This window comes from Hyperolius riggenbachi, chromosome 7 (assembly GCF_040937935.1).
Source record: "Hyperolius riggenbachi isolate aHypRig1 chromosome 7, aHypRig1.pri, whole genome shotgun sequence".
NCBI lineage: Eukaryota > Metazoa > Chordata > Amphibia > Anura > Hyperoliidae > Hyperolius > Hyperolius riggenbachi.
The window spans coordinates 104,270,184-104,283,670 of NC_090652.1; the positions used below are offsets into that span (position 1 = coordinate 104,270,184).

Below are 13,487 nucleotides of genomic sequence, written 5' to 3' on the forward strand. Positions count from 1 at the left end.
AATGCAGAGGCATCGGGGGACACATTTACATTTGGAGGGGCGGCGGAGGCAGCATCACAAGGCTGATTCCTGAGGGAATTCATGCTGAGATGATCGTAAATCGGTCTGCTGGTGTATGGGCAGCCAACAGATCTCTTTGATCAGAATCGGTCAGAGAGAGACCTGTCTCTTGGTAGATCTTGCCCATATATCACTAGATGCATGGGGCACCTTTAGTCTTCAGATCGAAATGATAAATATAAACAAGTCTAAGTATTTATACTAAATGCATCAAGGATATTTTTAAAGCACTTCTAAACCGTAATGGATTACTCCTAAATGAAATGCATCAGTGGGTGCTTGAGATGTTATGCATAGTAAGGGATACTTGGCCAAAACCGTCATTTAATAAAGGGGTGCATGCTAAAATCATGTTGGAAACCCTTTTAGAGGATGTTCCGCTAAGGGTACTCACAAACTCTTATGTGGACATGCTTACACTTATGCGGGTGTAACCTCTTCTATGAGATAAGGATTGGGACATCTCAGATTGATGTCCAACCTGAAGCGAAAGGTATATGAAGGCTGCCATATTTATTTCCTTTTAAACACCAGTTGCCTGGCAGCCCTGCTGATCCTCTGCCTCTAATATTTTTAGCTGCAGACCCTGAACAAGCATATACAGATCAGATGTTTCTAATACAAATCTGACAAGATAATTTGTATGCACGTTTCAGGTGTGTGTTTCAGACACTACTACAGCCAGAATAATCAATGTCTGCCAGGCAACTGATGATGTTGAGGCGACTTTCGTACATAGTGCAGTGCACATTGCACTGCATCATTTTGTTTTTCATACGCCAACAGGGTAATTTGGCTAGCTCCACCCCCGCTCAGTGATTTGCTCCGTGCTAGACAGGAAGTACTTTACTGGATTTTTGTCAATCTGCTTATGCGCGCCACTATCGCAACATGCCCTTGACTCTAGTGCAGTCGTGCGTTAAGCAGTATCGCTTGGCAACACACTGCAGACTGTGTCGTCCAAAGTACTTCTGGGTACTGTGGCCAATCTTATTGATATTAATGGCCATTGTGGCGGGGGATCGGAAGGGGAGAGTACCGCAAGGTGACAAGATAGTGTGCATGGGGCCTTAACCCTCTGGGGGATAATCCCGAGCTGAGCTCGGGGTAAGCCGCCACAGAGGTTTTCTCAGGCCCTGGTGGGCCGATTCGCATAATTTTTTTTTTGTTGCACGCAGCTAGCCCTTTGCTAGCTGCGTGTATATACCGATCGCCGCCGCTCCGCGCTGATTCGCCGCTACTCGCCGTGCCGTGCCGCTCCCCCCCCCCCCCCCCCAAGACCCCCTGCGCAGCCTGGCCAATCAGTGCCAGGCAGCGCTGAGGGGTGGATCGAGACTCCCTCTGACGTCACGACGTCGTTGACGTCGATGACGTCATCCCGATCGTCGCCATGGCGATGGGGGAAGCCAAACAGGAAATCCCGTTCTGAACGGGATTTCCTGTTTGCTTTGTATGCCGGAGGCGATCGGAGGGGGTGGGGGGATGCCGCTGCACAGCGGCTATCATGTAGCGAGCCCTGGGCTCGCTACATGATTTAAAAAATAAAAATTTTTTAAAAATAGTGCTGCGCCACCTCCTGGGCGATATAATTGTATCCCCCAGGAGGTTAAAAGAAAACATATGGCGGCCTCCATATCCCTCTTACTGACAGGGAACCTAAACTGAGAATATGGGTTTTTCCTTTTACAATAATACCAGTTGCCCGACTCTCCTGCTGATCCTGTGTCTCTAATACTTCTAGCCACAGCCCCTAAACAAGCATGCAGCACAGGTGCTCTGACTGAAGTCAGACTGGATTAGCTGCATGCTTGTTTCAGGTGTGTGATTCAGCCACTACTGCAGCCAAAGAGATCAGCAGGACTGACAAGCAACTGGTATTGCTTAAAAGGAAACCTCCATATCCCTCTCAGTTTAGGTTCCCTTTAAGGTCAGCAGCCTAATGGCCCATACTCATGGGCGAGAAATGTGGCCTGTCGCCAGTACACGTGAGCGTGTGGGCGACAGGCCGGCGACAGCTTCTCGCCAGGTCCCTCCGCGTACACACGCGGAAGAGGGACCAGCGGCAAGGCGGAAGCTGTCGCTGACGTTCCTCCTCCCCCCGCCGGAAGCTCCATGTACCTACATGGAGGTTGCTGTCGCTAGTCCGCGTACTCACGCGGACTAGCGACAGTTGCGGCGGGGGGGGCAGCGGCGACTGTCGCCATGCGATAGAAAGTTTCATGGCCCATACTCACGAGGGACTTTTGTCGCCTCAACACGCGGCGCGTGCGTGTTGCGGCGACAGGTCGCCCGTGAGTATGGGCCGTCGCACACGCACGCACCCCGAACTGTCGCCCGCCGCTCATGTCGCCATGCGATTGAAACTTTCAATCGCATGGCGACAGTCGCCGCTGCCCCCCCCGCCGCAACTGTCGCTAGTCCGCGTGAGTACGCGGACTAGCGACAGCAACCTCCATGTAGGTACATGGAGCTTCCGGCGGGGGGAAGAGGAACGTCAGCGACAGCTTCCGCCTTGCCGCTGGTCCCTCTTCCGCGTGTGTACGCGGAGGGACCTGGCGAGAAGCTGTCGCCGGCCTGTCGCCCACACGCTCACGTGTGCTGGCGACAGGCCACATTTCTCGCCCGTGAGTATGGGCCTTCAATCGCATGGCGACATGAGCGGCGGGCGACAGTTCGGGGTGCGCGCGTGTGCGACGGCCCATACTCACGGGCGACCTGTCGCCGCAACACGCGCGCGTCGCGTGTTGAGGCGACAAAAGTCCCTCGTGAGTATGGGCCATAGGAGAGCATCTAGCAGAAAGAAGGCTGTGGTGGAGAAATAGAATCCCCACTCAATTTCTCCACCACAGCCTTCTTTCTGCTAGATGCTCTCCTATGGCCCATACTCACGAGGGACTTTTGTCGCCTCAACACGCGGCGCGCGCGTGTTGCGGCGACAGGTCGCCCGTGAGTATGGGCCGTCGCACACGCGCGCACCTCGAACTGTCGCCCGCCGCTCATGTCGCCATGCGATTGAAGGCCCATACTCACGGGCGAGAAATGTGGCCTGTCGCCAGCACACGTGAGCGTGTGGGCGACAGGCCGGGGACAGCTTCTCGCCAGGTCCCTCCGCGTACACACGCGGAAGAGGGACCAGCGGCAAGGCGGAAGCTGTCGCTGACGTTCCTCCTCCCCCCGCCGGAAGCTCCATGTACCTACATGGAGGTTGCTGTCGCTAGTCCGCGTACTCACGCGGACTAGCGACAGTTGCGGCGGGGGGGGCAGCGGCGACTGTCGCCATGCGATTGAAAGTTTCAATCGCATGGCGACATGAGCGGCGGGCGACAGTTCGGGGTGCGTGCGTGTGCGACGGCCCATACTCACAGGCGACCTGTCGCCGCAACACGCACGCGCCGCGTGTTGAGGCGACAAAAGTCCCTCGTGAGTATGGGCCATAGGAGAGCATCTAGCAGAAAGAAGGCTGTAGTGGAGAAATTGAGTGGGGATTCTAACGTTTAGCAGACACTGTGTTTCCTGGATAGAATAAGCAGATCACTGGCTGATTTCAATTGTTGCCAGCAATTGCTTTTTAATCTGGCCTATTTTCCATGGTTGTGGAAAACTGATACAGCTGGCTCCAGTATCGCGCTTCTCAGACTGTACTATACAGAACTGTTTTCATGAGTCATGCAGAACCTCTTGGCGGGTCTACTACTGTTGATCAGCTGTTACTCATTACTGTGTGTGAGGGGCCTTTTGTTTTCCCTTGCATGGTTTCAGGTTTTTATGAATATCCAGACAGGGAAGTCAGTCAGTGACCTACGCAAGGGATTCCGGTTTACCGTCACGAGTGTTCTGTATGCACCTTACTGGAACTTCTTAGATAGACTGCAGATGATTCTTCTGTTGGATCCATGTTTGTGGTAAAGGGTGCGGTGGGTCAGGTTACAGAACCAGAAGTTGTCTTTCATTTAGCAGAAGGAAACACCTCATCCTATAAATGGCTCCCATTCTCATCCTATTGGGTGAAGTAGTAACAGCAGTCACATCTTTCAAGGCTCAAAACTGTTCATTGATCGGATGCTATGCTTTGCAGATTGTGCCTTCTTAAAAAGGAACTGTAACCCAGGATTGAACTTCATCCCAATCAGTAGCAGATACCCCCTTTCCAATGAGAGAACTAAACTTTTTTTTCGAATAGGTCATCGGGGGAAGGGGGGGTTGTCTGTATGCCTGATATTGTAGCGAAACCCCTCCCACAGTGTCCTGACAGTTTCCTGTCTGTGAGCCTTGTTGTATTGTGGGAAATGACAGTGGTTTCCAATAGCCAAGCAACCAGTATCTCCCTCTGTGCATATGTATTGTATTTTCTTGTTTGCCAGTAAAGATGATGTGACATGCAGGCTGACTGTAGAACAAAAAAACATGAACAAATTACATGGCACATATCAATCATTTCTTGTAAGAGAGACTATTTTTTTTAACTTTTTACTTTACAATGTATTGATTTATTTTTTTCCTCCTTTTGGCTAAAGTTCCTCTTAATGAGAAAATGCAAGGCAACAACATTCATTTTTTGCATGCAGCCTGTTTATGGAGAACACTCTGGCCTATGTTATCTCCTTCATTAGAATTAAAGGATTTGGATATGAATATATGGGAAGGATCACTTTTCAGGCCTGAGACATGCTAGCGGCTCCATTCAAGCAAATAACCTTGTTGATCAGTTTTCCAAATTGAAATCAGAGGGTCAAATGCTAAAACACTGCGTACAATGGTGCTTTTCACCTTTTTTTTTTTCCCACACAACTTCCTGCAGGTCCCTGAAAAGATTGCTCAGTCATTACGACGACATGCACATGGTGCAACGTGATTCCATGTTTTGGTTGTCCATCTGCGTGGACAGTGGGATCATGTGACTTCCAGAAGTCATCGATCTCTGGGGGGTGGTACTCCATCCTGGAATTGTTCTTTAATATTTCTTATTGGAAATTGGGTCTATGGGCGTTTTGGGGGTGAGTCAGATATACCATACCAATCACAAGAAAGTCACGTCATTAATAAGCATTAAAACTAGAAATGTTATTAGTTATATTAAAATAGAGTAACATTTTTTACAAGGGAACCATCACTGTCTGTTCCTGGATCAATGTAGTATACATATAAAGAGCGCATAACTATTGTAACACAACCAAGCTAGACAAACTTTGGTAGTAAATCTATATGGTATGAGGGTATTCAGATCCTCCGTTCCACCATTAGAACTTATATGTTAGATTACTGACAAAGTATTTTTAACAAGGCCAAGCTCTCAGCCCTACGCTTTTCGTGAAGATGTAACTTCACTTCCTCAGGTGGTGTTCGGCTCTTGAGTACAATGTATATACCACTTGGATTCCTCACATTTCTTTGGGGTTATCCCCTAAGCATAGCTCCAATGAACAGTCATATACTGTAAATGGTGCATACATGCACTACTCTATATATACATACATAGACATATGACTATGATAGGGATTAGATTGTGAGCCCCTCTGAGGGACAGTTAGTGACAAGACAATATACTCTGTACAGCGCTGCGTAATATGTTAGTGCTGTATAAATAAATAATACAATGGTGAGAAACATTAATGTAGTATAATTCTTATAAGCCCAGCTTAGTAATAAGATGGGAAACGAGGAGTGTATTCCGAAACCCTAAGGCTGCTTCCACACAGGGACGTTACAGGCGCATGTTAGTGCAGCCTGTAACGCTCCCCCAACGCACAGCAATGTAACACAAGTGGGCTGTTCACACAGCCCACCTTGCGTTACATGTAACGCTGCACATTCTTAAGACAGTGCAGCATGCTACGGCGTTAGAGCGGCTTAAGCCGTGTTAGACTGTCTGCACATGCGCAGTCATGTTTGGGAGGAGTGGAGAGCGGCCAGGCACATGGCTAATTAATATTCACTGCACGTTGTGATGTGCAGTGTTTACTTCCTGGAGCGGCCGCTCTGTGAGGTGATTGGCCGGCGGGACCACGTGATGCCGCATGCGCACAAGAGTACGCATCATGGCATCACAGACGCCAGAGTGAGCTGCACAACGCGGCTCACTCTGACGTCCACAATGAAGAGCACCAGGCGTCGCGTTAGGTGCACGTTATGCGACCTTAACGTGGCACCTAACACAACGTCTTAGTGTGCAAGTAGCCTTAGTATAGGGTAATATCCAATTTTTATGAGGCAACAGATACTTCATCCAAGTTTCAAATGGAATGAGTATAGTCAGTGAAGCATGGTGTCCTAGATGGAGCAGAGGGGGCTGCCATAATGGTCCTGGGATGGGTCTATTACTTTGGGAACCCCAAGGGGTATTTACACTGTCTTCAAGAACCGAACACCTGAGGAAGTGTTTATCTTCACGAAATGCGTAGAGCTGATTGCTTGGCCTCCCATAGACCCAATCTCTAAAAAATGATTGTTACCAGGATGAGGCAAGGGTAACTGAGGCTAACTCGCTCAACTCTTATGTACCACTCTGCAGGTCCATGATTGTCCAGGAAAACCTAATAACCAATCAGATTATAGACTCTAGTCAGGTCAATGAAAGTAAAATTCTTCTTGGCTGCTGTAGGTCTCTGCACATCTCTGTGCCTTTCTTACTAAGTGAAAGCATGCTTGGCTGTGACTCTGCAGAAGCGTCCCGTTTGAATAGCTGAGCCCAGAAGAGGGTGTTCCCTCCACTGAAAATAGGTTTCCTCATTCTGAGTCAGCCAGCTATTAGATAACCAAATTAATTAACGCTTCTCCTGAGAATGGAACAAAGTGCGGTAACACTCCAATAACTTGCTATCATCTTGTTGCTGTTATAGCTTCTTTCCTGTTACTGTGCAGAGCAGCATTTCTTAGGCTTCCCCAGTGGAGCCTCACACTTCCAAATTCTGAACCATGAATACACTGTATTGTAAATGTTAAAGGACACCTGAAGTCAGTGGGATATGGGGGCTGCTATATTTACTTATACCAGTTGCCTGGCAGTCCTTGTGATTTTTCATGCATCTGTCCTGCCTGAATCACGCGCACATGAAACAAGCATGCAGCAAATCCAATCAGACTTCTGATCTGTATGCTTGTTCAGGGTCTATTGCTAAAAGTATTAGAGGCAGAGAATTGACAGAACAGCCAGGCAATGTGTATTGTTTAAAAGTAGATAAATATTGCAGCCTCCATATCACTCTCCCTTCAGTTGTCCTTCAATGCCGCAACGGTAAATGACTTGGGATGACTTTCTTTTTTGCTGATCTGCTCAGTTTATTAAGAACAAGCGACACCCATGCTAACCTAGAAATAAAAAACACATAAGTAGATAAATACTACTTCTACTTACATAACAGATGTATTGTGCTATCCACGTAATGATTCCTGTGAATTTTATAAAGGAAAAGCAGAAAATCCTATTGCAGGCAGTGGCCATCTTGCCAAGCTAATGCTGACATCATATCCTCCCTGACTCTTGTTTTCCCCCTCCCTTCTCTTGCTTATTGTGTATTCATTAGCTGCCCTCCTCCCAGAGTATTCAGACACTCCCACTGAGGTGTATACTAACAACTGCACTGTCTTTTTTTTATTTACACATCCAATCACTGAGTCACCTCAGCCTTGCTTGTAAACACAAGTGATCAGAGGGTGTTTCTGATAAGCAGGTATGACAGGGAAATAAATGGAAGAGGAGGAATATATTATAGATAAAAAGAACTCCCAGCATTCAACTCTGTTTGGCACTAGGGCCAGTGCTCCTAAAGTATGTGATAACTACAAACCATAACAGCAGAAAAAGTTTTGCAAGTTTTGAATGCAGGATTAGTATCTTTATCACTTAATACACTCAGACCAGTTGCTGTTGAAATTTGATTTTTATGGTGACAATACAGCTTTAAGGTGGGGAATGCATTATCAGTAAAGATAGATTTGATATAAATATTACATTTTGATGAGATTGCATGGGAGGGTTCCAGACAGGAAGTGTTATGAGAGCGAGAATCCATAGCACTGTACTGCAGCAAGCGATACACAGCTGGTGTCTGTGGCATGGAGAGGGCACTATGGCAAGGTGGTAAATGATTGATACCAGATAGAAATCCATTATCTAAACATTGTATGCCTAGCCCTAGACAGACACTCTTAACAGTTGGTCCTATTTAGGAGGATCTGCATATTCTTGTTCAGTGTCTATGGCTGAAATTATTAGAGGCAGAGGATCAGCAGGACAGCCAGGCGACTGGTATTGTTGAAAAGAAAATATGCCAACCTCCATTTCACTCACACCTTGGGTTCACTTTAAAGGGGTTAAAAAAACCAAAAACTGACCCTTACCTGGGGCTTCTATCCTCTGTTCCCCGCCGCCGGTCCCAGTCTAATTTATTTGTCTAACTAGACGAATAATGCTCGCTCCCGCGCATGTCATTGGGAGCTTACTGCGCGCGCTTCTTGTGCAGCGCCTGCACAGTAAGCTACCGAAGCCGCAGTCTAGTTACAGCAGGAATTGGACCGCCGGCGGGGAACAGAGGATCGTAGGAGGACGGCGCGAGACATGACAGCTGCAGGGGGCCGATAGACGCCCCAGGTAAGTGGCAGTTTTTGTTTTTTAAAACCCCACAGAACCTCTTTAAGCAGTACCAGTTGCCTGGCTATCCTGCTAAACATCTGCAAAACTTTTAGCCATAGACCCTGAACAAGCATGCAGCGGATCAGGTGTTTCTGACATTGTTGTTAGATCTGACAAGTTTATCTGTATGCTTGTTTCTGGTGTGATTCAGACACTACTGCAGCCAGATAGACCAGCAGGGCTGCCAGGCAACTGGTATTGCTTAAAAGGAAATAAATATGGCAGCCTCCATATCCTTCTCATCACAGCTGTCCTTTACATTGTACATGTTAGAGTGGAATGCATTTTAACCTCCCTGGCGGTCTATTAAAACCGCCAGCGGGCAGCGCAACACCTTTTTTTTTTTTTTTTTTTTTTTTTTTAATCATGTAGCTAGCCTAGTGCATCTCCCCTCCCCTTCAGATTGCTTCCGGCGATCAGAGCAAACAGGAACGGGATTTCCTGTTTGGCTTCCCCCGTCGGCATGGCGACGATCGGGATGACGTCATGGCACACGGGGGAGTCCCGATCCACCCCTTAGCGCTGCCTGGCGCTGATAGGCCAGGCTACGCAACGGGTCTGGGGGAGGGAGGGGGGCACGGCGGGTAGCGGCAAATTGGCGCGGAGCGGCGGCGATCGTAATGTACACACCGCAAAGTGCTAGCTGCGTGTAATAAAAATAATTATGCAAATCGGCCCACCAGGGCCTGAGAAGGCCTCCGCAGCGGCATAGCCCAATCTCAGTTCAGGCTTACCGCCAGGGAGGTTAATTGCTTTGTTTTATGAATGCCATCTCCATAAAGGGCACTTTTTGTTTGTTTGTTTTTCTCCTGCAATATGCTGGTGAATGGGGTCCAGACCAGTGGTGGGTCGAAATTTGAATCGAAATTCACAATTCCGCATCGTAATTGTAATTTCCAGAGAGAATTGTAATTAATTGTATGTAATAGTAATATTTAATTTAACATAATTTTTCACTTAATTTTAGCACAATTTTGCGTAATTTCCTGCCGACTTTAGCGGTTAATAGCAAAGCCCCCATACATGCTAGTGCTACCAAAATTAGTACATATGTTAAGGAGAATAGTGGGTACAAGTCAAAAAAGATTTTCACAAAGACCTTATAGTTTTTGAGAAAATAGTTTTTAAAAATGCAAATTTTAAGTTTAAAACATTTTTTCTTTGCACTTTTAAAGTCGATCCTCCTTAATATATGTAGCTATTTTGGTAGCAATAGCAGGTTAGGTGGGCTTTGCTATTCACTGCTAAAGTTGACATGAAATTCCGCAATATTTTACGTGAAATTCCGAATGACTATACAAAATCAATTGAATTTAGAAATCGTAATTACGTATATTCATAATTGCGTCCAGACTACAACATAGCTGGGTTTGTGCTGAGCCAGTTGCATTGCTTAGTGTGATTGGGCCCTTAGACAGGATTTGTAATGGCAGAAGCTTAATTTCCCATGATAAGAGTAGCATTTGAACACTCTGATTACTAAACTGTTTATACTTTTAGCTCTTTGCCTTGAGACTGGATCTTATGTTGATCGGATTCCTCAGTATCGTGTTTTTCAGGTTTTGTATTATTAATTCTCCACCTGTGTTATGCAGATATTTCCTCCTTCCTGTGGTGGGGAGGACACCCTACAATGGTTCTGTAGAGTAAAACTAGTGCAGCGCTCTGTGGAAACTGCCTGGGGCAGGCCATGAATATGCCAGTAAATTAAAATTGAAATTCCCTTTCTAGGCCTCACTGGAAATGTGAGCGGGTAGTTGGTATGGAAGCTTAGCAGGCTTGTGCTGAACATCCTGTAGCAACTATTCTTGTGAATACAAAGCTTCCCCCCATATAGTGCTCTGCATACTGAAGGTGAGGGGGCAGCCTCCAGCATTGTAGGTCAGCCTTGTACAGGACTGGTCATGCCCATGTCACACAGGCAGCACAGATCATTGTGGCTGGACACAGTACAAGTCTATACAGAGACACATTGCTGCTATAGTGTGACATGGCTCTCAGCAGCTGCATGAGGTAACCACAAATAAAATGTGATAAATATTTACCTAATACCATTCATTTACCAGCCCTAGTCCCACCCTACATTGGATCAGATCTTTGATATTTCATCTAATATCCATCTCACAGCGGCAGCTGCAATATGGAACCATACTCGCGTGCCACTGACCACAGCCGCAATATTGAGACACTCTTGTACCACATTATCACAGGTGGAATGTGGAGCCATGCTCTCAAGCCACGTGTGACCACAGTGGCAATACAGAGCGATGCTTTCATGCTGCTCATAATTGCTACTGCATTAGGGAGTCACATTCTTGTACCACAAGTTATCACAGCTGCAGTACAGAGTCATGCTCTTATGCCACATGTAACTGCAGCTGCAAGACAGAGCCCCACGCTCTCGTGCCACATGTGACTACACTGCACCTGCAATACAGAGTCACACTATAATTCCACATGTGACTGCAGCTGCAATGCAGAGCCACGCTCTCATGCCACGTGTGACTGCAGCTGCAATACAGAGCCACGCTCTCATGCCACGTGTGACTGCAGCTGCAATACAGAGTCAATCTCTCATGCCACATGTAACTGCAGCTGCAACACAGAGCCACACTCTCATGCCACATGTGACTGCAGCTGCAATACAGAGCCGCGCTCTCATGCCACATGTGACTGCAGCTGCAATACAGAGCCGCGCTCTCATGCCACATGTGACTGCAGCTGCAATACAGAGCCGCGCTCTCATGCCACATGTGACTGCAGCTGCAATACAGAGCCGCGCTCTCATGCCACATGTGACTGCAGCTGCAATACAGAGCCACGCTCTCATGCCACATGTGACTGCAGCTGCAATACAGTCACACACTCATGCCACATGTAACTGCAGCTGCAATACAGAGTCATGCTCTCATGCCACATGTGACTGCAGCTGCAATACAGAGCCACACTCTCATGCCAAATGTGACTGCAGCTGCAATAAAGTCATGCTCTCATGCCACATGTGACTGCAGCTGCAATACAGTCACGCCCTCATGCCACATGTAACTGCAGCTGCAATACAGAGCCACACTCTCATGCCAAATGTGACGGCAGCTGCAATACAGAGTCATGCTCTCATGCCACATGTGACTGCAGCTGCAATACAGAGCCACGCTCTCATGCCACATGTGACGGCAGCTGCAATACAGAGTCATGCTCTCATGCCACATGTGACTGCAGCTTCAATACAGAGCCACACTCTCATGCCACATGTAACTGCAGCTGCAATACAGAGTCATGCTCTCATGCCACATTTGACTGCAGCTGCAATACAGGGTCACGCTCTCATGCCACATGTGACTGCAGCTGCAATACAGAGCCATACTCTCATGCCACAGGTGGAATGTGGAGCCATGCTCTCAAGCCACGTGTGACCACAGTGGCAATACAGAGCGATGCTTTCATGCTGCTCATAATTGCTACTGCATTAGGGAGTCACATTCTTGTACCACAAGTTATCACAGCTGCAGTACAGAGTCATGCTCTTATGCCACATGTAACTGCAGCTGCAAGACAGAGCCCCACGCTCTCGTGCCACATCTGACTACACTGCACCTGCAATACAGAGTCGCACTATAATTCCACATGTGACTGCAGCTGCAATGCAGAGCCACGCTCTCATGCCACGTGTGACTGCAGCTGCAATACAGAGCCACGCTCTCATGCCACGTGTGACTGCAGCTGCAATACAGAGCCACGCTCTCATGCCACGTGTGACTGCAGCTGCAATACAGAGCCACGCTCTCATGCCACGTGTGACTGCAGCTGCAATACAGAGCCGCGCTCTCATGCCACATGTGACTGCAGCTGCAATACAGAGTCATGCTCTCATGCCACATGTGACTGCAGCTGCAATACAGAGCCGCGCTCTCATGCCACGTGTGACTGCAGCTGCAATACAGAGCCACGCTCTCATGCCACATGTGACTGCAGCTGCAATACAGAGTCATGCTCTCATGCCACGTGTGACTGCAGCTGCAATACAGAGCCACGCTCTCATGCCACGTGTGACTGCAGCTGCAATACAGAGCCGCGCTCTCATGCCACATGTGACTGCAGCTGCAATACAGAGTCATGCTCTCATGCCACATGTGACTGCAGCTGCAATACAGAGCCGCGCTCTCATGCCACATGTGACTGCAGCTGCAATACAGAGCCACGCTCTCATGCCACATGTGACTGCAGCTGCAATACAGTCATGCCACATGTGACTGCAGCTGCAATACAGAGTCATGCTCTCATGCCACATGTGACTGCAGCTGCAATACAGAGCCACGCTCTCATGCCACATGTGACTGCAGCTGCAATACAGTCATGCCAAATGTGAATGCAGCTGCAATAGAGTCATGCTCTCATGCCACATGTGACTGCAGCTGCAATACAGTCACGCTCTCATGCCACATGTAACTGCAGCTGCAATACAGAGTCATGCTCTCATGCCACATGTGACTGCAGCTGCAATACAGAGCTACACTCTCATGCCAAATGTGACTGCAGCTGCAATAGAGTCATGCTCTCATGCCACATGTGACTGCAGCTGCAATACAGAGCCACGCTCTCATGCCACATGTGACGGCAGCTGTAATACAGAGTCATGCTCTCATGCCACATGTGACTGCAGCTTCAATACAGAGCCACACTCTCATGCCAAATGTGAATGCAGCTGCAATAGAGTCATGCTCTCATGCCACATGTGACTGCAGCTGCAATACAGTCACGCTCTCATGCCACATGTAACTGCAGCTGCAATACAGAGTCA

At 47.9% G+C, this 13,487-nt stretch overlaps 1 protein-coding gene across 4 annotated transcripts in view; it reads left to right on the forward strand.

Moving 5' to 3' along the window:
• TTYH3 (tweety family member 3) overlaps positions 1–13,487 on the forward strand; it is a 191,562-nt gene that overhangs the window by 82,004 nt on the left and 96,071 nt on the right. The gene's annotated exons all lie outside the window — the stretch shown is intronic.